This window comes from Neodiprion fabricii, chromosome 7, assembly GCF_021155785.1.
Source record: "Neodiprion fabricii isolate iyNeoFabr1 chromosome 7, iyNeoFabr1.1, whole genome shotgun sequence".
NCBI lineage: Eukaryota > Metazoa > Arthropoda > Insecta > Hymenoptera > Diprionidae > Neodiprion > Neodiprion fabricii.
The window spans coordinates 10094634-10117396 of NC_060245.1; positions in this window are offsets into that span (position 1 = coordinate 10094634).

Consider the following 22763-nt stretch of genomic DNA (forward strand, 5'->3'; position numbering starts at 1 on the left):
TGCCCAACACGAGTCCTACGTGCCTGCGATCGACTTTGGGTCGACGCACATTGCCTTTTGCTCGACGGTGACCGTGCTCAACACGTGTTCCTCCGGCCTCCGATCGACCTTGGGACGACGCGCGTTGCCTTTTGCTCGACTGTGACCGTACCCGACACGTGTCCCCACGGCCTATGATTGACAGCGGAAGGCCTTCCAACGCCTTCTGCTCCACTCTGACGATGCTCGTGTCAAGTCCCCATCGCCACTGATCGACTCAGGGACAACGCGCGTTGCCTTTTGCTCGACTGTGACCGTACCCGACACGTGTCCCAACGGCCTATGATTGACAGCGGAAGGCCTTCCAACGCCTTCTGCTCCACTCTGACGATGCTCGTGTCAAGTCCCTAGTGCCTCCGATCAACTCTGGGACGACGCGCATCGCCTCCTGCCCGACTGTGACCGTGCTCAACACGTGTCCCCACGGCCTCTGATCGACTGCGGTAGGCCATCCGTCGCTTCCCGCACCACTCTGACGATGATCGTGTCAAGTGCACGTTGCCACCGATCGGCTCTGGGACGTCGCCCGTCGCCTTATGCTCGACTGTGACCGTGCTCAACACGAGTCCCCACTGCTTCCGATCGACTCTGGGACGACGCGAATCGCCTTTTGCTCGGCTGTGACCGTGCCCAACACGAGTCCTAAGTGCCTGCGATCAACTTTGGGTCGACGCACATTGCCTTTTGCTCGACGGTGACCGTGCTCAACACGTGTTCCTCTGGCCTCCGATCGACCTTGGGACGACGCGCATTGCCTTTTGCTCGACTGTAAACGTGCTCCACACGAGTCCCCACTGCTTCCGATCGACTCTGGGACGACGCGAATCGCCTTTTGCTCGGCTGTGACCGTGCCCAACACGAGTCCTAAGTGCCTGCGATCGACTTCGGGTCGACGCGCATTGCCTTTTGCTCGACGGTGACCGTGCTCAACACGTGTTCCTCTGGCCTCCGATCGACCTTGGGACGACGCGCATTGCCTTTTGCTCGACTGTGAACGTGCTCCACACGAGTCCCCACTGCTTCCGATCGACTCTGGGACGACGCGAATCGCCTTTTGCTCGGCTGTGACCGTGCCCAACACGAGTCCTACGTGCCTGCGATCGACTTTGGGTCGACGCACATTGCCTTTTGCTCGACGGTGACCGTGCTCAACACGTGTTCCTCCGGCCTCCGATCGACCTTGGGACGACGCGCGTTGCCTTTTGCTCGACTGTGACCGTACCCGACACGTGTCCCCACGGCCTATGATTGACAGCGAAAGGCCTTCCAACGCCTTCTGCTCCACTCTGACGATGCTCGTGTCAAGTCCCCATCGCCACTGATCGACTCAGGGACAACGCGCGTTTCCTTTTGCTCGACTGTGACCGTACCCGACACGTGTCCCAACGGCCTATGATTGACAGCGGAAGGCCTTCCAACGCCTTCTGCTCCACTCTGACGATGCTCGAGTCAAGTCCCTAGTGCCTCCGATCAACTCTGGGACGACGCGCATCACCTTTTGCTCTGATGTGACCCGTGCCCGACGCGTGTCACCACGGCCTCTGATCGACTGCGGTAGGCCATCCGTCGCTTCCCGCACCACTCTGACGATGATCGTGTCAAGTGCACGTTGCCACCGATCGGCTCTGGGACGTCGCCCGTCGCCTTATGCTCGACTGTGACCGTGCTCAACACGAGTCCCCACTGCTTCCGATCGACTCTGGGACGACGCGCATCACCTTTTGCTCTGATGTGACCCGTGCCCGACGCGTGTCACCACGGCCTCTGATTAACTGCGAGAGGCCATCCAACGCGACCTGCTTTGCTCTGACGACGCTCGTGACCAGTCCTTACTGCCTCCGATCGACTCTGGGACCACGCGCATCGACTTTGACTCGACCGTGACCTTGCCCAACTCGTGTCCTCACGGCCTCTGATCTACTACGGGAGGCCATCCAACGCCTCCTGCTCCACCCTGACGATGCTCGTGTCGAGTCCATAGTACCGCCGATTCACTCAGGGACAACGCGCGTTGCATTTCGCTCGACTGTGACTGTGCCCCACACAAGTCCACGCCGTCATCGATCGACTCTGTGACGACGCGCATTGCCTTTTGCCCGACCGTGACCGTGCCCGACACGTGTCCCCACGGCCTATGATTGATAGCGAAAGGCCTTCCAACGCCTTCTGCTCCACTCTGACGATGCTCGTGTCAAGTCCCTAGTTCCTCCGATCAACTCTGGGACGACGCGCATTACCTTTTGCTCGGATGTGACCCGTGCCCAACTCGAGTCTCCTTTGCCGCTGATCAACTCTGGGACGAAGCGCATTGCCTTTGGCTCGACTGTGCCCGTGCTTGACACGAGTCCCCGATGCCTCGTATCGACTCTGGGACGACTCGCATCGCCTTATGCTCGACCGTGACCGTGCTCGACACGAATCACCAATGCAACGAATCGACTCCGAAACGACGCGCAATGCCTCCTGCTCGACTGTGACCGCGCTTCACACGAGTCCCCGATGCCTCGGATCGAATCTGGGACGACTCGCATCGCCTTTTGCTCGACCGTGACCGTGCTCGACACGAATCACCAATGCAACGAATCGACTCCGAAACGACGCGCAATGCCTATTGCTCGACTGCGACCGTGCTTGACACGAGTCCACAACGCAACAGATCGACTCTGGGACGACGCGCATTGCCTTTTGCTCGGCTGTAACCGTGCCCAACACGAGTCCCCGATGCCACGGATCGACTCTGGGACGACGCGCAATGCCTATTGCTCGACTGAGACCGTGCTTCACACAAGTCCCCATCGCCACTGATCGACTCTGGGACGACGCGCATTGCCTTTTGCTCGGCTGTAACCGTACCCAACACGTGTTCCTCCGGCCTCCGATCGACCCTGGGCCGACGCGCATTGCCTTTCGCTCGCGTGTGACCATGCTCGACACGAGTCCCGAATGCCTCGTATCGACTCAGGGACGACGCGCATTGCCATTCGCTCGACTGCGAACGTGCTCCACACGAGTCCCCAGTGCCTCCGATCGACTCTGGGCCGACGCGCATTGCCTTTTGCCCGACTGTGACCGTACCCAACACGTGTCCCCACGGCTTATGATTGACAGCGGAAGGCCTTCCAACGCCTTCTGCTCCACTCTGACGATGCTCGTGTCAAGTCCCTAGTTCCTCCGATCAACTCTGGGACGACGCGCATCGCCTTTTGCTCGACTGTGACCGTGCTTGACACGAATCCCTAATGCAACGGATCGACTATGGGACGACGCGCATTGCCAATTGCTCGACTGAGACCGTGCTTCACACAAGTCCCCATCGCCACTGATCGACTCTGGGACAACGCGCGTTGCCTTTTGCTCGACTGTGACCGTACCCAACACGTGTTCCTACGGCCTTCAATCAACCCTGGGACGACGCGCATTGCCTCCTGCCCGACTGTGACCGTGCTCAACACGTGTCCCCACGGCCTCTGATCGACTGCGGTAGGCCATCCGTCGCTTCCCGCACCACTCTGACGATGATCGTGTCAAGTGCACGTTGCCACCGATCGGCTCTGGGACGTCGCCCGTCGCCTTATGCTCGACTGTGACCGTGCTCAACACGAGTCCCCACTGCTTCCGATCGACTCTGGGACGACGCGAATCGCCTTTTGCTCGGCTGTGACCGTGCCCAACACGAGTCCTAAGTGCCTGCGATCGACTTTGGGTCGACGCGCATTGCCTTTTGCTCGACGGTGACCGTGCTCAACACGTGTTCCTCTGGCCTCCGATCGACCTTGGGACGACGCGCATTGCCTTTTGCTCGACTGTGAACGTGCTCCACACGAGTCCCCACTGCTTCCGATCGACTCTGGGACGACGCGAATCGCCTTTTGCTCGGCTGTGACCGTGCCCAACACGAGTCCTACGTGCCTGCGATCGACTTTGGGTCGACGCACATTGCCTTTTGCTCGACGGTGACCGTGCTCAACACGTGTTCCTCCGGCCTCCGATCGACCTTGGGACGACGCGCGTTGCCTTTTGCTCGACTGTGACCGTACCCGACACGTGTCCCCACGGCCTATGATTGACAGCGGAAGGCCTTCCAACGCCTTCTGCTCCACTCTGACGATGCTCGTGTCAAGTCCCCATCGCCACTGATCGACTCAGGGACAACGCGCGTTGCCTTTTGCTTGACTGTGACCGTACCCGACACGTGTCCCAACGGCCTATGATTGACAGCGGAAGGCCTTCCAACGCCTTCTGCTCCACTCTGACGATGCTCGTGTCAAGTCCCTAGTGCCTCCGATCAACTCTGGGACGACGCGCATCGCCTCCTGCCCGACTGTGACCGTGCTCAACACGTGTCCCCACGGCCTCTGATCGACTGCGGTAGGCCATCCGTCGCTTCCCGCACCACTCTGACGATGATCGTGTCAAGTGCACGTTGCCACCGATCGGCTCTGGGACGTCGCCCGTCGCCTTATGCTCGACTGTGACCGTGCTCAACACGAGTCCCCACTGCTTCCGATCGACTCTGGGACGACGCGAATCGCCTTTTGCTCGGCTGTGACCGTGCCCAACACGAGTCCTAAGTGCCTGCGATCGACTTTGGGTCGACGCACATTGCCTTTTGCTCGACGGTGACCGTGCTCAACACGTGTTCCTCTGGCCTCCGATCGACCTTGGGACGACGCGCATTGCCTTTTGCTCGACTGTAAACGTGCTCCACACGAGTCCCCACTGCTTCCGATCGACTCTGGGACGACGCGAATCGCCTTTTGCTCGGCTGTGACCGTGCCCAACACGAGTCCTAAGCGCCTGCGATCGACTTTGGGTCGACGCGCATTGCCTTTTGCTCGACGGTGACCGTGCTCAACACGTGTTCCTCTGGCCTCCGATCGACCTTGGGACGACGCGCATTGCCTTTTGCTCGACTGTGAACGTGCTCCACACGAGTCCCCACTGCTTCCGATCGACTCTGGGACGACGCGAATCGCCTTTTGCTCGGCTGTGACCGTGCCCAACACGAGTCCTACGTGCCTGCGATCGACTTTGGGTCGACGCACATTGCCTTTTGCTCGACGGTGACCGTGCTCAACACGTGTTCCTCCGGCCTCCGATCGACCTTGGGACGACGCGCGTTGCCTTTTGCTCGACTGTGACCGTACCCGACACGTGTCCCCACGGCCTATGATTGACAGCGAAAGGCCTTCCAACGCCTTCTGCTCCACTCTGACGATGCTCGTGTCAAGTCCCCATCGCCACTGATCGACTCAGGGACAACGCGCGTTGCCTTTTGCTCGACTGTGACCGTACCCGACACGTGTCCCAACGGCCTATGATTGACAGCGGAAGGCCTTCCAACGCCTTCTGCTCCACTCTGACGATGCTCGAGTCAAGTCCCTAGTGCCTCCGATCAACTCTGGGACGACGCGCATCACCTTTTGCTCTGATGTGACCCGTGCCCGACGCGTGTCACCACGGCCTCTGATTAACTGCGAGAGGCCATCCAACGCGACCTGCTTTGCTCTGACGACGCTCGTGACCAGTCCTTACTGCCTCCGATCGACTCTGGGACCACGCGCATCGACTTTGACTCGACCGTGACCTTGCCCAACTCGTGTCCTCACGGCCTCTGATTTACTACGGGAGGCCATCCAACGCCTCCTGCTCCACCCTGACGATGCTCGTGTCAAGTCCATAGTACCGCCGATTCACTCAGGGACAACGCGCGTTGCATTTCGCTCGACTGTGACTGTGCCCCACACAAGTCCACGCCGTCATCGATCGACTCTGTGACGACGCGCATTGCCTTTTGCCCGACCGTGACCGTGCCCGACACGTGTCCCCACGGCCTATGATTGATAGCGGAAGGCCTTCCAACGCCTTCTGCTCCACTCTGACGATGCTCGTGTCAAGTCCCTAGTTCCTCCGATCAACTCTGGGACGACGCGCATTACCTTTTGCTCGGATGTGACCCGTGCCCAACTCGAGTCTCCTTTGCCGCTGATCAACTCTGGGACGAAGCGCATTGCCTTTGGCTCGACTGTGCCCGTGCTTGACACGAGTCCCCACTGCAACGGATCGACTCTGGGACGACGCGCATTGCCTTTTGCTCGACTGTGAACGTGCTCCACTCGAGTCCTCAGTGCCTCCGATCGACTCTGGGTCGACGCGCATTGCCTTCTGCCCAACTGTGACCGTACCCAACACGTGTTCCTCCAGCCTCCGATCGACCCTGGGTCGACGCGCATTGCCTTTTGCCCGACTGTGACCGTACCAAACTCGAGTCCCCACTGCCACCGATCAACTCTGGGACGACGCGCATCGCCTTTTGCTCGACTGTGACCGTGCGTGACACGAATCCCTGATGCTACGGATCGACTATGGGACGACGCGAATCGCCTTTTGCTCGGCTGTGACCGTGCCCAACACGAGTCCTAAGTGCCTGCGATCGACTTTGGGTCGACGCACATTGCCTTTTGCTCGACGGTGACCGTGCTCAACACGTGTTCCTCTGGCCTCCGATCGACCTTGGGACGACGCGCATTGCCTTTTGCTCGACTGTAAACGTGCTCCACACGAGTCCCCACTGCTTCCGATCGACTCTGGGACGACGCGAATCGCCTTTTGCTCGGCTGTGACCGTGCCCAACACGAGTCCTAAGTGCCTGCGATCGACTTTGGGTCGACGCGCATTGCCTTTTGCTCGACGGTGACCGTGCTCAACACGTGTTCCTCTGGCCTCCGATCGACCTTGGGACGACGCGCATTGCCTTTTGCTCGACTGTGAACGTGCTCCACACGAGTCCCCACTGCTTCCGATCGACTCTGGGACGACGCGAATCGCCTTTTGCTCGGCTGTGACCGTGCCCAACACGAGTCCTACGTGCCTGCGATCGACTTTGGGTCGACGCACATTGCCTTTTGCTCGACGGTGACCGTGCTCAACACGTGTTCCTCCGGCCTCCGATCGACCTTGGGACGACGCGCGTTGCCTTTTGCTCGACTGTGACCGTACCCGACACGTGTCCCCACGGCCTATGATTGACAGCGGAAGGCCTTCCAACGCCTTCTGCTCCACTCTGACGATGCTCGTGTCAAGTCCCCATCGCCACTGATCGACTCAGGGACAACGCGCGTTGCCTTTTGCTCGACTGTGACCGTACCCGACACGTGTCCCAACGGCCTATGATTGACAGCGGAAGGCCTTCCAACGCCTTCTGCTCCACTCTGACGATGCTCGTGTCAAGTCCCTAGTGCCTCCGATCAACTCTGGGACGACGCGCATCGCCTCCTGCCCGACTGTGACCGTGCTCAACACGTGTCCCCACGGCCTCTGATCGACTGCGGTAGGCCATCCGTCGCTTCCCGCACCACTCTGACGATGATCGTGTCAAGTGCACGTTGCCACCGATCGGCTCTGGGACGTCGCCCGTCGCCTTATGCTCGACTGTGACCGTGCTCAACACGAGTCCCCACTGCTTCCGATCGACTCTGGGACGACGCGAATCGCCTTTTGCTCGGCTGTGACCGTGCCCAACACGAGTCCTAAGTGCCTGCGATCGACTTTGGGTCGACGCACATTGCCTTTTGCTCGACGGTGACCGTGCTCAACACGTGTTCCTCTGGCCTCCGATCGACCTTGGGACGACGCGCATTGCCTTTTGCTCGACTGTAAACGTGCTCCACACGAGTCCCCACTGCTTCCGATCGACTCTGGGACGACGCGAATCGCCTTTTGCTCGGCTGTGACCGTGCCCAACACGAGTCCTAAGTGCCTGCGATCGACTTTGGGTCGACGCGCATTGCCTTTTGCTCGACGGTGACCGTGCTCAACACGTGTTCCTCTGGCCTCCGATCGACCTTGGGACGACGCGCATTGCCTTTTGCTCGACTGTGAACGTGCTCCACACGAGTCCCCACTGCTTCCGATCGACTCTGGGACGACGCGAATCGCCTTTTGCTTGGCTGTGACCGTGCCCAACACGAGTCCTACGTGCCTGCGATCGACTTTGGGTCGACGCACATTGCCTTTTGCTCGACGGTGACCGTGCTCAACACGTGTTCCTCCGGCCTCCGATCGACCTTGGGACGACGCGCGTTGCCTTTTGCTCGACTGTGACCGTACCCGACACGTGTCCCCACGGCCTATGATTGACAGCGAAAGGCCTTCCAACGCCTTCTGCTACACTCTGACGATGCTCGTGTCAAGTCCCCATCGCCACTGATCGACTCAGGGACAACGCGCGTTGCCTTTTGCTCGACTGTGACCGTACCCGACACGTGACCCAACGGCCTATGATTGACAGCGGAAGGCCTTCCAACGCCTTCTGCTCCACTCTGACGATGCTCGTGTCAAGTCCCTAGTGCCTCCGATCAACTCTGGGACGACGCGCATCACCTTTTGCTCTGATGTGACCCGTGCCCGACGCGTGTCACCACGGCCTCTGATTAACTGCGAGAGGCCATCCAACGCGACCTGCTTTGCTCTGACGACGCTCGTGACCAGTCCTTACTGCCTCCGATCGACTCTGGGACCACGCGCATCGACTTTGACTCGACCGTGACCTTGCCCAACTCGTGTCCTCACGGCCTCTGATTTACTACGGGAGGCCATCCAACGCCTCCTGCTCCACCCTGACGATGCTCGTGTCAAGTCCATAGTACCGCCGATTCACTCAGGGACAACGCGCGTTGCATTTCGCTCGACTGTGACTGTGCCCCACACAAGTCCACGCCGTCATCGATCGACTCTGTGACAACGCGCATTGCCTTTTGCCCGACCGTGACCGTGCCCGACACGTGTCCCCACGGCCTATGATTGATAGCGGAAGGCCTTCCAACGCCTTCTGCTCCACTCTGACGATGCTCGTGTCAAGTCCCTAGTTCCTCCGATCAACTCTGGGACGACGCGCATTACCTTTTGCTCGGATGTGACCCGTGCCCAACTCGAGTCTCCTTTGCCGCTGATCAACTCTGGGACGAAGCGCATTGCCTTTGGCTCGACTGTGCCCGTGCTTGACACGAGTCCCCACTGCAACGGATCGACTCTGGGACGACGCGCATTGCCTTTTGCTCGACTGTGAACGTGCTCCACTCGAGTCCTCAGTGCCTCCGATCGACTCTGGGTCGACGCGCATTGCCTTCTGCCCAACTGTGACCGTACCCAACACGTGTTCCTCCAGCCTCCGATCGACCCTGGGTCGACGCGCATTGCCTTTTGCCCGACTGCGACCGTACCAAACTCGAGTCCCCACTGCCACCGATCAACTCTGGGACGACGCGCATCGCCTTTTGCTCGACTGTGACCGTGCGTGACACGAATCCCTGATGCTACGGATCGACTATGGGACGACGCGCAATGCCTCCTGCTCGACTGTGACCGTGCTCCACACAAGTCCCCATCGCCACTGATCGACTCTGGGACAACGCGCGTTGCCTTTTGCTCGACTGTGACCGTACCCAACACGTGTTCCTACGGCCTTCAATCAACCCTGGGACGACGCGCATTGCCTCCTGCCCGACTGTGACCGTGCTCAACACGTGTCCCCACGGCCTCTGATCGACTGCGGTAGGCCATCCGTCGCTTCCCGCACCACTCTGACGATGATCGTGTCAAGTGCACGTTGCCACCGATCGGCTCTGGGACGTCGCCCGTCGCCTTATGCTCGACTGTGACCGTGCTCAACACGAGTCCCCACTGCTTCCGATCGACTCTGGGACGACGCGAATCGCCTTTTGCTCGGCTGTGACCGTGCCCAACACGAGTCCTAAGTGCCTGCGATCGACTTTGGGTCGACGCACATTGCCTTTTGCTCGACGGTGACCGTGCTCAACACGTGTTCCTCTGGCCTCCGATCGACCTTGGGACGACGCGCATTGCCTTTTGCTCGACTGTAAACGTGCTCCACTCGAGTCCTCAGTGCCTCCGATCGACTCTGGGTCGACGCGCATTGCCTTCTGCCCAACTGTGACCGTACCCAACACGTGTTCCTCCAGCCTCCGATCGACCCTGGGTCGACGCGCATTGCCTTTTGCCCGACCGTGACCGTACCAAACACGAGTCCCCACTGCCACCGATCAACTCTGGGACGACGCGCATCGCCTTTTGCTCGACTGTGACCGTGCGTGACACGAATCCCTGATGCTACGGATCGACTATGGGACGACGCGCAATGCCTCCTGCTCGACTGTGACCGTGCTTCACACGAGTCCCCGATGCCTCGGATCGACTCTGGGACGACTCGCATCGCCTTTTGCTCGACCGTGACCGTGCTCGACACGAATCACCAATGCAACGAATCGACTCCGAAACGACGCGCAATGCCTATTGCTCGACTGCGACCGTGCTTGACACGAGTCCACAACGCAACAGATCGACTCTGGGACGACGCGCATTGCCTTTTGCTCGGCTGTAACCGTGCCCAACACGAGTCCCCGATGCCACGGATCGACTCTGGGACGACGCGCAATGCCTATTGCTCGACTGAGACCGTGCTTCACACAAGTCCCCATCGCCACTGATCGACTCTGGGACGACGCGCATTGCCTTTTGCTCGGCTGTAACCGTACCCAACACGTGTTCCTCCGGCCTCCGATCGACCCTGGGCCGACGCGCATTGCCTTTCGCTCGTGTGTGACCATGCTCGACACGAGTCCCGAATGCCTCGTATCGACTCAGGGACGACGCGCATTGCCATTCGCTCGACTGCGAACGTGCTCCACACGAGTCCCCAGTGCCTCCGATCGACTCTGGGCCGACGCGCATTGCCTTTTGCCCGACTGTGACCGTACCCAACACGTGTCCCCACGGCTTATGATTGACAGCGGAAGGCCTACCAACGCCTTCTGCTCCACTCTGACGATGCTCGTGTCAAGTCCCTAGTTCCTCCGATCAACTCTGGGACGACGCGAGTCGCCTTTTGCTCGGCTGTGACCGTGCCCAACACGAGTCCTGCGTGCCCGACGCGTGTCACCACGGCCTCTGATTAACTGCGAGAGGCCATCCAACGCGACCTGCTTTGCTCTGACGACGCTCGTGACCAGTCCTTACTGCCTCCGATCGACTCTGGGACCACGCGCATCGACTTTGACTCGACCGTGACCTTGCCCAACTCGTGTCCTCACGGCCTCTGATCTACTACGGGAGGCCATCCAACGCCGCCTGCTCCACCCTGACGATGCTCGTGTCAAGTCCATAGTACCGCCGATTCACTCAGGGACAACGCGCGTTGCATTTCGCTCGACTGTGACTGTGCCCCACACAAGTCCACGCCGTCATCGATCGACTCTGTGACGACGCGCATTGCCTTTTGCCCGACCGTGACCGTGCCCGACACGTGTCCCCACGGCCTATGATTGATAGCGGAAGGCCTTCCAACGCCTTCTGCTCCACTCTGACGATGCTCGTGTCAAGTCCCTAGTTCCTCCGATCAACTCTGGGACGACGCGCATTACCTTTTGCTCGGATGTGACCCGTGCCCAACTCGAGTCTCCTTTGCCGCTGATCAACTCTGGGACGAAGCGCATTGCCTTTGGCTCGACTGTGCCCGTGCTTGACACGAGTCCCCACTGCAACGGATCGACTCTGGGACGACGCGCATTGCCTTTTGCTCGACTGTGAACGTGCTCCACTCGAGTCCTCAGTGCCTCCGATCGACTCTGGGTCGACGCGCATTGCCTTCTGCCCAACTGTGACCGTACCCAACACGTGTTCCTCCAGCCTCCGATCGACCCCGGGTCGACGCGCATTGCCTTTTGCCCGACTGTGACCGTACCAAACACGAGTCCCCACTGCCACCGATCAACTCTGGGACGACGCGCATCGCCTTTTGCTCGACTGTGACCGTGCGTGACACGAATCCCTGATGCTACGGATCGACTATGGGACGACGCGCAATGCCTCCTGCTCGACTGTGACCGTGCTCCACACGAGTCCCCGATGCCTCGGATCGACTCTGGGACGACTCGCATCGCCTTTTGCTCGACCGTGACCGTGCTCGACACGAATCACCAATGCAACGAATCGACTCCGAAACGACGCGCAATGCCTATTGCTCGACTGCGACCGTGCTTGACACGAGTCCACAACGCAACAGATCGACTCTGGGACGACGCGCATTGCCTTTTGCTCGGCTGTAACCGTGCCCAACACGAGTCCCCGATGCCACGGATCGACTCTGGGACGACGCGCAATGCCTATTGCTCGACTGAGACCGTGCTTCACACAAGTCCCCATCGCCACTGATCGACTCTGGGACGACGCGCATTGCCTTTTGCTCGGCTGTAACCGTACCCAACACGTGTTCCTCCGGCCTCCGATCGACCCTGGGCCGACGCGCATTGCCTTTCGCTCGTGTGTGACCATGCTCGACACGAGTCCCGAATGCCTCGTATCGACTCAGGGACGACGCGCATTGCCATTCGCTCGACTGCGAACGTGCTCCACACGAGTCCCCAGTGCCTCCGATCGACTCTGGGCCGACGCGCATTGCCTTTTGCCCGACTGTGACCGTACCCAACACGTGTCCCCACGGCTTATGATTGACAGCGGAAGGCCTTCCAACGCCTTCTGCTCCACTCTGACGATGCTCGTGTCAAGTCCCTAGTTCCTCCGATCAACTCTGGGACGACGCGCATTACCTTTTGCTCTGATGTGACCCGTGCCCAACTCGAGTCTCCATTGCCGCTGATCAACTCTGGGACGAAGCGCATTGCCTTTGGCTCGACTGTGCCCGTGCTTGACACGAGTCCCCACTGCAACGGATCGACTCTGGGACGACGCGCATTGCCATTTGCTCGACTGTGAACGTGCTCCACACGAGTCCCCAGTGCCTCCGATCGACTCTGGGTCGACGCGCGTTGACTTTTGCCCGACTGTGACCGTACCAAACACGAGTCCTCACTGCCACCGATCAACTCTGGGACGACGCGCATCGCCTTTTGCTCGACTGTGACCGTGCTTGACACGAATCCCTAATGCAACGGATCGACTATGGGACGACGCGCAATGCCAATTGCTCGACTGAGACCGTGCTTCACACAAGTCCCCATCGCCACTGATCGACTCTGGGACAACGCGCGTTGCCTTTTGCTCGACTGTGACCGTACCCAACACGTGTTCCTACGGCCTTCAATCAACCCTGGGACGACGCGCATTGCCTCCTGCCCGACTGTGACCGTGCTCAACACGTGTCCCCACGGCCTCTGATCGACTGCGGTAGGCCATCCGTCGCTTCCCGCACCACTCTGACGATGATCGTGTCAAGTGCACGTTGCCACCGATCGGCTCTGGGACGTCGCCCGTCGCCTTACGCTCGACTGTGACCGTGCTCAACACGAGTCCCCACTGCTTCCGATCGACTCTGGGACGACGCGAATCGCCTTTTGCTCGGCTGTGACCGTGCCCAACACGAGTCCTAAGTGCCTGCGATCGACTTTGGGTCGACGCACATTGCCTTTTGCTCGACGGTGACCGTGCTCAACACGTGTTCCTCTGGCCTCCGATCGACCTTGGGACGACGCGCATTGCCTTTTGCTCGACTGTAAACGTGCTCCACACGAGTCCCCACTGCTTCCGATCGACTCTGGGACGACGCGAATCGCCTTTTGCTCGGCTGTGACCGTGCCCAACACGAGTCCTAAGTGCCTGCGATCGACTTTGGGTCGACGCGCATTGCCTTTTGCTCGACGGTGACCGTGCTCAACACGTGTTCCTCTGGCCTCCGATCGACCTTGGGACGACGCGCATTGCCTTTTGCTCGACTGTGAACGTGCTCCACACGAGTCCCCACTGCTTCCGATCGACTCTGGGACGACGCGAATCGCCTTTTGCTCGGCTGTGACCGTGCCCAACACGAGTCCTACGTGCCTGCGATCGACTTTGGGTCGACGCACATTGCCTTTTGCTCGACGGTGACCGTGCTCAACACGTGTTCCTCCGGCCTCCGATCGACCTTGGGACGACACGCGTTGCCTTTTGCTCGACTGTGACCGTACCCGACACGTGTCCCCACGGCCTATGATTGACAGCGGAAGGCCTTCCAACGCCTTCTGCTCCACTCTGACGATGCTCGTGTCAAGTCCCCATCGCCACTGATCGACTCAGGGACAACGCGCGTTGCCTTTTGCTCGACTGTGACCGTACCCGACACGTGTCCCAACGGCCTATGATTGACAGCGGAAGGCCTTCCAACGCCTTCTGCTCCACTCTGACGATGCTCGTGTCAAGTCCCTAGTGCCTCCGATCAACTCTGGGACGACGCGCATCACCTTTTGCTCTGATGTGACCCGTGCCCGAAGCGTGTCACCACGGCCTCTGATTGACTGCGAGAGGCCATCCAACGCGACCTGCTTTGCTCTGACGACGCTCGTGACCAGTCCTTACTGCCTCCGATCGACTCTGGGACCACGCGCATCGACTTTGACTCGACCGTGACCTTGCCCAACTCGTGTCCTCACGGCCTCTGATCTACTACGGGAGGCCATCCAACGCCTCCTGCTCCACCCTGACGATGCTCGTGTCAAGTCCATAGTACCGCCGATTCACTCAGGGACAACGCGCGTTGCATTTCGCTCGACTGTGACTGTGCCCCACACAAGTCCACGCCGTCATCGATCGACTCTGTGACGACGCGCATTGCCTTTTGCCCGACCGTGACCGTGCCCGACACGTGTCCCCACGGCCTATGATTGATAGCGGAAGGCCTTCCAACGCCTTCTGCTCCACTCTGACGATGCTCGTGTCAAGTCCCTAGTTCCTCCGATCAACTCTGGGACGACGCGCATTACCTTTTGCTCGGATGTGACCCGTGCTCCACTCGAGTCCTCAGTGCCTCCGATCGACTCTGGGTCGACGCGCATTGCCTTCTGCCCAACTGTGACCGTACCCAACACGTGTTCCTCCAGCCTCCGATCGACCCTGGGTCGACGCGCATTGCCTTTTGCCCGACCGTGACCGTACCAAACACGAGTCCCCACTGCCACCGATCAACTCTGGGACGACGCGCATCGCCTTTTGCTCGACTGTGACCGTGCGTGACACGAATCCCTGATGCTACGGATCGACTATGGGACGACGCGCAATGCCTCCTGCTCGACTGTGACCGTGCTTCACACGAGTCCCCGATGCCTCGGATCGACTCTGGGACGACTCGCATCGCCTTTTGCTCGACCGTGACCGTGCTCGACACGAATCACCAATGCAACGAATCGACTCCGAAACGACGCGCAATGCCTATTGCTCGACTGCGACCGTGCTTGACACGAGTCCACAACGCAACAGATCGACTCTGGGACGACGCGCATTGCCTTTTGCTCGGCTGTAACCGTGCCCAACACGAGTCCCCGATGCCACGGATCGACTCTGGGACGACGCGCAATGCCTATTGCTCGACTGAGACCGTGCTTCACACAAGTCCCCATCGCCACTGATCGACTCTGGGACGACGCTCATTGCCTTTTGCTCGGCTGTAACCGTACCCAACACGTGTTCCTCCGGCCTCCGATCGACCCTGGGCCGACGCGCATTGCCTTTCGCTCGTGTGTGACCATGCTCGACACGAAACCCGAATGCCTCGTATCGACTCAGGGACGACGCGCATTGCCATTCGCTCGACTGCGAACGTGCTCCACACGAGTCCCCAGTGCCTCCGATCGACTCTGGGCCGACGCGCATTGCCTTTTGCCCGACTGTGACCGTACCCAACACCTGTCCCCACGGCTTATGATTGACAGCGGAAGGCCTTCCAACGCCTTCTGCTCCACTCTGACGATGCTCGTGTCAAGTCCCTAGTTCCTCCGATCAACTCTGGGACGACGCGCATTACTTTTTGCTCTGATGTGACCCGTGCCCAACTCGAGTCTCCATTGCCGCTGATCAACTCTGGGACGAAGCGCATTGCCTTTGGCTCGACTGTGCCCGTGCTTGACACGAGTCCCCACTGCAACGGATCGACTCTGGGACGACGCGCATTGCCTTTTGCTCGACTGTGAACGTGCTCCACTCGAGTCCTCAGTGCCTTCGATCGACTCTGGGTCGACGCGCATTGCCTTCCGCCCAACTGTGACCGTACCCAACACGTGTTCCTCCGGTCTCCGATCGACCCTGGGACGACGCGCATTGCCTCTTGCTCGTGTGTGACCATGCTCGACACGAGTCATCAATGCCTCGTATCGACTCAGGGACGACGCGCAATGCCATTTGCTCGACTCTGAACGTGCTCCGCACGAGTCCCCAGTGCCTCCGATCGACTCTGGGTCAACGCGCGTTGCCTTTTGCCCGACCGTGACCGTACCAAACACGAGTCCCCACTGCTACCGATCAACTCTGGGACGACGCGCATCGCCTTTTGCTCGACTGTGACCGTGCGTGACACGAATCCCTAATGCAACGGATCGACTATGGGACGACGCGCAATGCCTCCTGCTCGACTGTGACCGTGCTTCACACGAGTCCCCGATGCCTCGGATCGACTCTGGGACGACTCGCATCGCCTTTTGCTCGACCGTGACCGTGCTCGACACGAATCACCAATGCAACGAATCGACTCCGAAACGACGCGCAATGCCTATTGCTCGACTGCGACCGTGCTTGACACGAGTCCACAACACAACAGATCGACTCTGGGACGACGCGCATTGCCTTTTGCTCGGCTGTAACCGTGCCCAACACGAGTCCCCGATGCCACGGATCGAGTCTGGGACGACGCGCAATGCCTATTGCTTGACTGAGACCGTGCTTCACACAAGTCCCCATCGCCACTGATCGACTCTGGGACGACGCGCATTGCCTTTTGCTCGGCTGTAACCGTACCCAACACGTGTTCCTCCGGCCTCCAATCGACCCTGGGCCGACGCGCATTGCCTTTCGCTCGTGTGTGACCATGCTCGACACGAGTCCCGAATGCCTCGTATCGACTCAGGGACGACGCGCATTGCCATTCGCTCGACTGCGAACGTACTCCACACGAGTCCCCAGTGCCTCCGATCGACTCTGGGTCGACGCGCATTGCCTTTTGCCCGACTGTGACCGTACCCAACACGTGTCCCCACGGCTTATGATTGACAGCGGAAGGCCTTCCAACGCCTTCTGCTCCACTCTGACGATGCTCGTGTCAAGTCCCTAGTTCCTCCGATCAACTCTGGGACGACGCGCATTACCTTTTGCTCGGATGTGACCCGTGCTCCACTCGAGTCCTCAGTGCCTCCGATCGACTCTGGGTCGACGCGCATTGCCTTCTGCCCAACTGTGACCGTACCCAACACGTGTTCCTCCAGCCTCCGATCGACCCTGGGTCGACGCGCATTGCCTTTTGCCCGACCGTGACCGTACCAAACACGAGTCCCCACTGCCACCGATCAACTCTGGGACGACGCGCATCGCCTTTTGCTCGACTGTGACCGTGCGTGACACGAATCCCTGATGCTACGGATCGACTATGGGACGACGCGCAATGCCTCCTGCTCGACTGTGACCGTGCTTCACACGAGTCCCTGATGCCTCGGATCGACTCTGGGACGACTCGCATCGCCTTTTGCTCGACCGTGACCGTGCTCGACACGAATCACCAATGCAACGAATCGACTCCGAAACGACGCGCAATGCCTATTGCTCGACTGCGACCGTGCTTGACACGAGTCCACAACGCAACAGATCGACTCTGGGACGACGCGCATTGCCTTTTGCTCGGCTGTAACCGTGCCCAACACGAGTCCCCGATGCCACGGATCGACTCTGGGACGACGCGCAATGCCTATTGCTCGACTGAGACCGTGCTTCACACAAGTCCCCATCGCCACTGATCGACTCTGGGACGACGCGCATTGCCTTTTGCTCGGCTGTAACCGTACCCAACACGTGTTCCTCCGGCCTCCGATCGACCCTGGGCCGACGCGCATTGCCTTTCGCTCGTGTGTGACCATGCTCGACACGAGTCCCGAATGCCTCGTATCGACTCAGGGACGACGCGCATTGCCATTCGCTCGACTGCGAACGTGCTCCACACGAGTCCCCAGTGCCTCCGATCGACTCTGGGCCGACGCGCATTGCCTTTTGCCCGACTGTGACCGTACCCAACACGTGTCCCCACGGCTTATGATTGACAGCGGAAGGCCTACCAACGCCTTCTGCTCCACTCTGACGATGCTCGTGTCAAGTCCCTAGTTCCTCCGATCAACTCTGGGACGACGCGAATCGCCTTTTGCTCGGCTGTGACCGTGCCCAACACGAGTCCTAAGTGCCTGCGATCGACTTTGGGTCGACGCGCATTGCCTTTTGCTCGACGGTGACCGTGCTCAACACGTGTTCCTCTGGCCTCCGATCGACCTTGGGACGACGCGCATTGCCTTTTGATCGACTGTGAACGTGCTCCACACGAGTCCCCACTGCTTCCGATCGACTCTGGGACGACGCGAATCGCCTTTTGCTCGGCTGTGACCGTGCCCAACACGAGTCCTGCGTGCCCGACGCGTGTCACCACGGCCTCTGATTAACTGCGAGAGGCCATCCAACGCGACCTGCTTTGCTCTGACGACGCTCGTGACCAGTCCTTACTGCCTCCGATCGACTCTGGGACCACGCGCATCGACTTTGACTCGACCGTGACCTTGCCCAACTCGTGTCCTCACGGCCTCTGATCTACTACGGGAGGCCATCCAACGCCTCCTGCTCCACCCTGACGATGCTCGTGTCAAGTCCATAGTACCGCCGATTCACTCAGGGACAACGCGCGTTGCATTTCGCTCGACTGTGACTGTGCCCCACACAAGTCCACGCCGTCATCGATCGACTCTGTGACGACGCGCATTGCCTTTTGCCCGACCGTGACCGTGCCCGACACGTGTCCCCACGGCCTATGATTGATAGCGGAAGGCCTTCCAACGCCTTCTGCTCCACTCTGACGATGCTCGTGTCAAGTCCCCATCGCCACTGATCGACTCAGGGACAACGCGCGTTGCCTTTTGCCCGACCGTGACCGTGCCCGACACGTGTCCCCACGGCCTATGATTGATAGCGGAAGGCCTTCCAACGCCTTCTACTCCACTCTGACGATGCTCGTGTCAAGTCCCTAGTTCCTCCGATCAACTCTGGGACGACGCGCATTACCTTTTGCTCGGATGTGACCCGTGCCCAACTCGAGTCTCCTTTGCCGCTGATCAACTCTGGGACGAAGCGCATTGCCTTTGGCTCGACTGTGCCCGTGCTTGACACGAGTCCCCACTGCAACGGATCGACTCTGGGACGACGCGCATTGCCTTTTGCTCGACTGTGAACGTGCTCCACTCGAGTCCTCAGTGCCTCCGATCGACTCTGGGTCGACGCGCATTGCCTTCTGCCCAACTGTGACCGTACCCAACACGTGTTCCTCCAGCCTCCGATCGACCCCGGGTCGACGCGCATTGCCTTTTGCCCGACTGTGACCGTACCAAACACGAGTCCCCACTGCCACCGATCAACTCTGGGACGACGCGCATCGCCTTTTGCTCGACTGTGACCGTGCGTGACACGAATCCCTGATGCTACGGATCGACTATGGGACGACGCGCAATGCCTCCTGCTCGACTGTGACCGTGCTCCACACGAGTCCCCGATGCCTCGGATCGACTCTGGGACGACTCGCATCGCCTTTTGCTCGACCGTGACCGTGCTCGACACGAATCACCAATGCAACGAATCGACTCCGAAACGACGCGCAATGCCTATTGCTCGACTGCGACCGTGCTTGACACGAGTCCACAACGCAACAGATCGACTCTGGGACGACGCGCATTGCCTTTTGCTCGGCTGTAACCGTGCCCAACACGAGTCCCCGATGCCACGGATCGACTCTGGGACGACGCGCAATGCCTATTGCTCGACTGAGACCGTGCTTCACACAAGTCCCCATCGCCACTGATCGACTCTGGGACGACGCGCATTGCCTTTTGCTCGGCTGTAACCGTACCCAACACGTGTTCCTCCGGCCTCCGATCGACCCTGGGCCGACGCGCATTGCCTTTCGCTCGTGTGTGACCATGCTCGACACGAGTCCCGAATGCCTCGTATCGACTCAGGGACGACGCGCATTGCCATTCGCTCGACTGCGAACGTGCTCCACACGAGTCCCCAGTGCCTCCGATCGACTCTGGGCCGACGCGCATTGCCTTTTGCCCGACTGTGACCGTACCCAACACGTGTCCCCACGGCTTATGATTGACAGCGGAAGGCCTTCCAACGCCTTCTGCTCCACTCTGACGATGCTCGTGTCAAGTCCCTAGTTCCTCCGATCAACTCTGGGACGACGCGCATTACCTTTTGCTCTGATGTGACCCGTGCCCAACTCGAGTCTCCATTGCCGCTGATCAACTCTGGGACGAAGCGCATTGCCTTTGGCTCGACTGTGCCCGTGCTTGACACGAGTCCCCACTGCAACGGATCGACTCTGGGACGACGCGCATTGCCATTTGCTCGACTGTGAACGTGCTCCACACGAGTCCCCAGTGCCTCCGATCGACTCTGGGTCGACGCGCGTTGACTTTTGCCCGACTGTGACCGTACCAAACACGAGTCCTCACTGCCACCGATCAACTCTGGGACGACGCGCATCGCCTTTTGCTCGACTGTGACCGTGCTTGACACGAATCCCTAATGCAACGGATCGACTATGGGACGACGCGCAATGCCAATTGCTCGACTGAGACCGTGCTTCACACAAGTCCCCATCGCCACTGATCGACTCTGGGACAACGCGCGTTGCCTTTTGCTCGACTGTGACCGTACCCAACACGTGTTCCTACGGCCTTCAATCAACCCTGGGACGACGCGCATTGCCTCCTGCCCGACTGTGACCGTGCTCAACACGTGTCCCCACGGCCTCTGATCGACTGCGGTAGGCCATCCGTCGCTTCCCGCACCACTCTGACGATGATCGTGTCAAGTGCACGTTGCCACCGATCGGCTCTGGGACGTCGCCCGTCGCCTTACGCTCGACTGTGACCGTGCTCAACACGAGTCCCCACTGCTTCCGATCGACTCTGGGACGACGCGAAACGCCTTTTGCTCGGCTGTGACCGTGCCCAACACGAGTCCTAAGTGCCTGCGATCGACTTTGGGTCGACGCACATTGCCAGTTGCTCGACGGTGACCGTGCTCAACACGTGTTCCTCTGGCCTCCGATCGACCTTGGGACGACGCGCATTGCCTTTTGCTCGACTGTAAACGTGCTCCACACGAGTCCCCACTGCTTCCGATCGACTCTGGGACGACGCGAATCGCCTTTTGCTCGGCTGTGACCGTGCCCAACACGAGTCCTAAGTGCCTGCGATCGACTTTGGGTCGACGCGCATTGCCTTTTGCTCGACGGTGACCGTGCTCAACACGTGTTCCTCTGGCCTCCGATCGACCTTGGGACGACGCGCATTGCCTTTTGCTCGACTGTGAACGTGCTCCACACGAGTCCCCACTGCTTCCGATCGACTCTGGGACGACGCGAATCGCCTTTTGCTCGGCTGTGACCGTGCCCAACACGAGTCCTACGTGCCTGCGATCGACTTTGGGTCGACGCACATTGCCTTTTGCTCGACGGTGACCGTGCTCAACACGTGTTCCTCCGGCCTCCGATCGACCTTGGGACGACACGCGTTGCCTTTTGCTCGACTGTGACCGTACCCGACACGTGTCCCCACGGCCTATGATTGACAGCGGAAGGCCTTCCAACGCCTTCTGCTCCACTCTGACGATGCTCGTGTCAAGTCCCCATCGCCACTGATCGACTCAGGGACAACGCGCGTTGCCTTTTGCTCGACTGTGACCGTACCCGACACGTGTCCCAACGGCCTATGATTGACAGCGGAAGGCCTTCCAACGCCTTCTGCTCCACTCTGACGATGCTCGTGTCAAGTCCCTAGTGCCTCCGATCAACTCTGGGACGACGCGCATCACCTTTTGCTCTGATGTGACCCGTGCCCGAAGCGTGTCACCACGGCCTCTGATTGACTGCGAGAGGCCATCCAACGCGACCTGCTTTGCTCTGACGACGCTCGTGACCAGTCCTTACTGCCTCCGATCGACTCTGGGACCACGCGCATCGACTTTGACTCGACCGTGACCTTGCCCAACTCGTGTCCTCACGGCCTCTGATCTACTACGGGAGGCCATCCAACGCCTCCTGCTCCACCCTGACGATGCTCGTGTCAAGTCCATAGTACCGCCGATTCACTCAGGGACAACGCGCGTTGCATTTCGCTCGACTGTGACTGTGCCCCACACAAGTCCACGCCGTCATCGATCGACTCTGTGACGACGCGCATTGCCTTTTGCCCGACCGTGACCGTGCCCGACACGTGTCCCCACGGCCTATGATTGATAGCGGAAGGCCTTCCAACGCCTTCTGCTCCACTCTGACGATGCTCGTGTCAAGTCCCTAGTTCCTCCGATCAACTCTGGGACGACGCGCATTACCTTTTGCTCGGATGTGACCCGTGCTCCACTCGAGTCCTCAGTGCCTCCGATCGACTCTGGGTCGACGCGCATTGCCTTCTGCCCAACTGTGACCGTACCCAACACGTGTTCCTCCAGCCTCCGATCGACCCTGGGTCGACGCGCATTGCCTTTTGCCCGACCGTGACCGTACCAAACACGAGTCCCCACTGCCACCGATCAACTCTGGGACGACGCGCATCGCCTTTTGCTCGACTGTGACCGTGCGTGACACGAATCCCTGATGCTACGGATCGACTATGGGACGACGCGCAATGCCTCCTGCT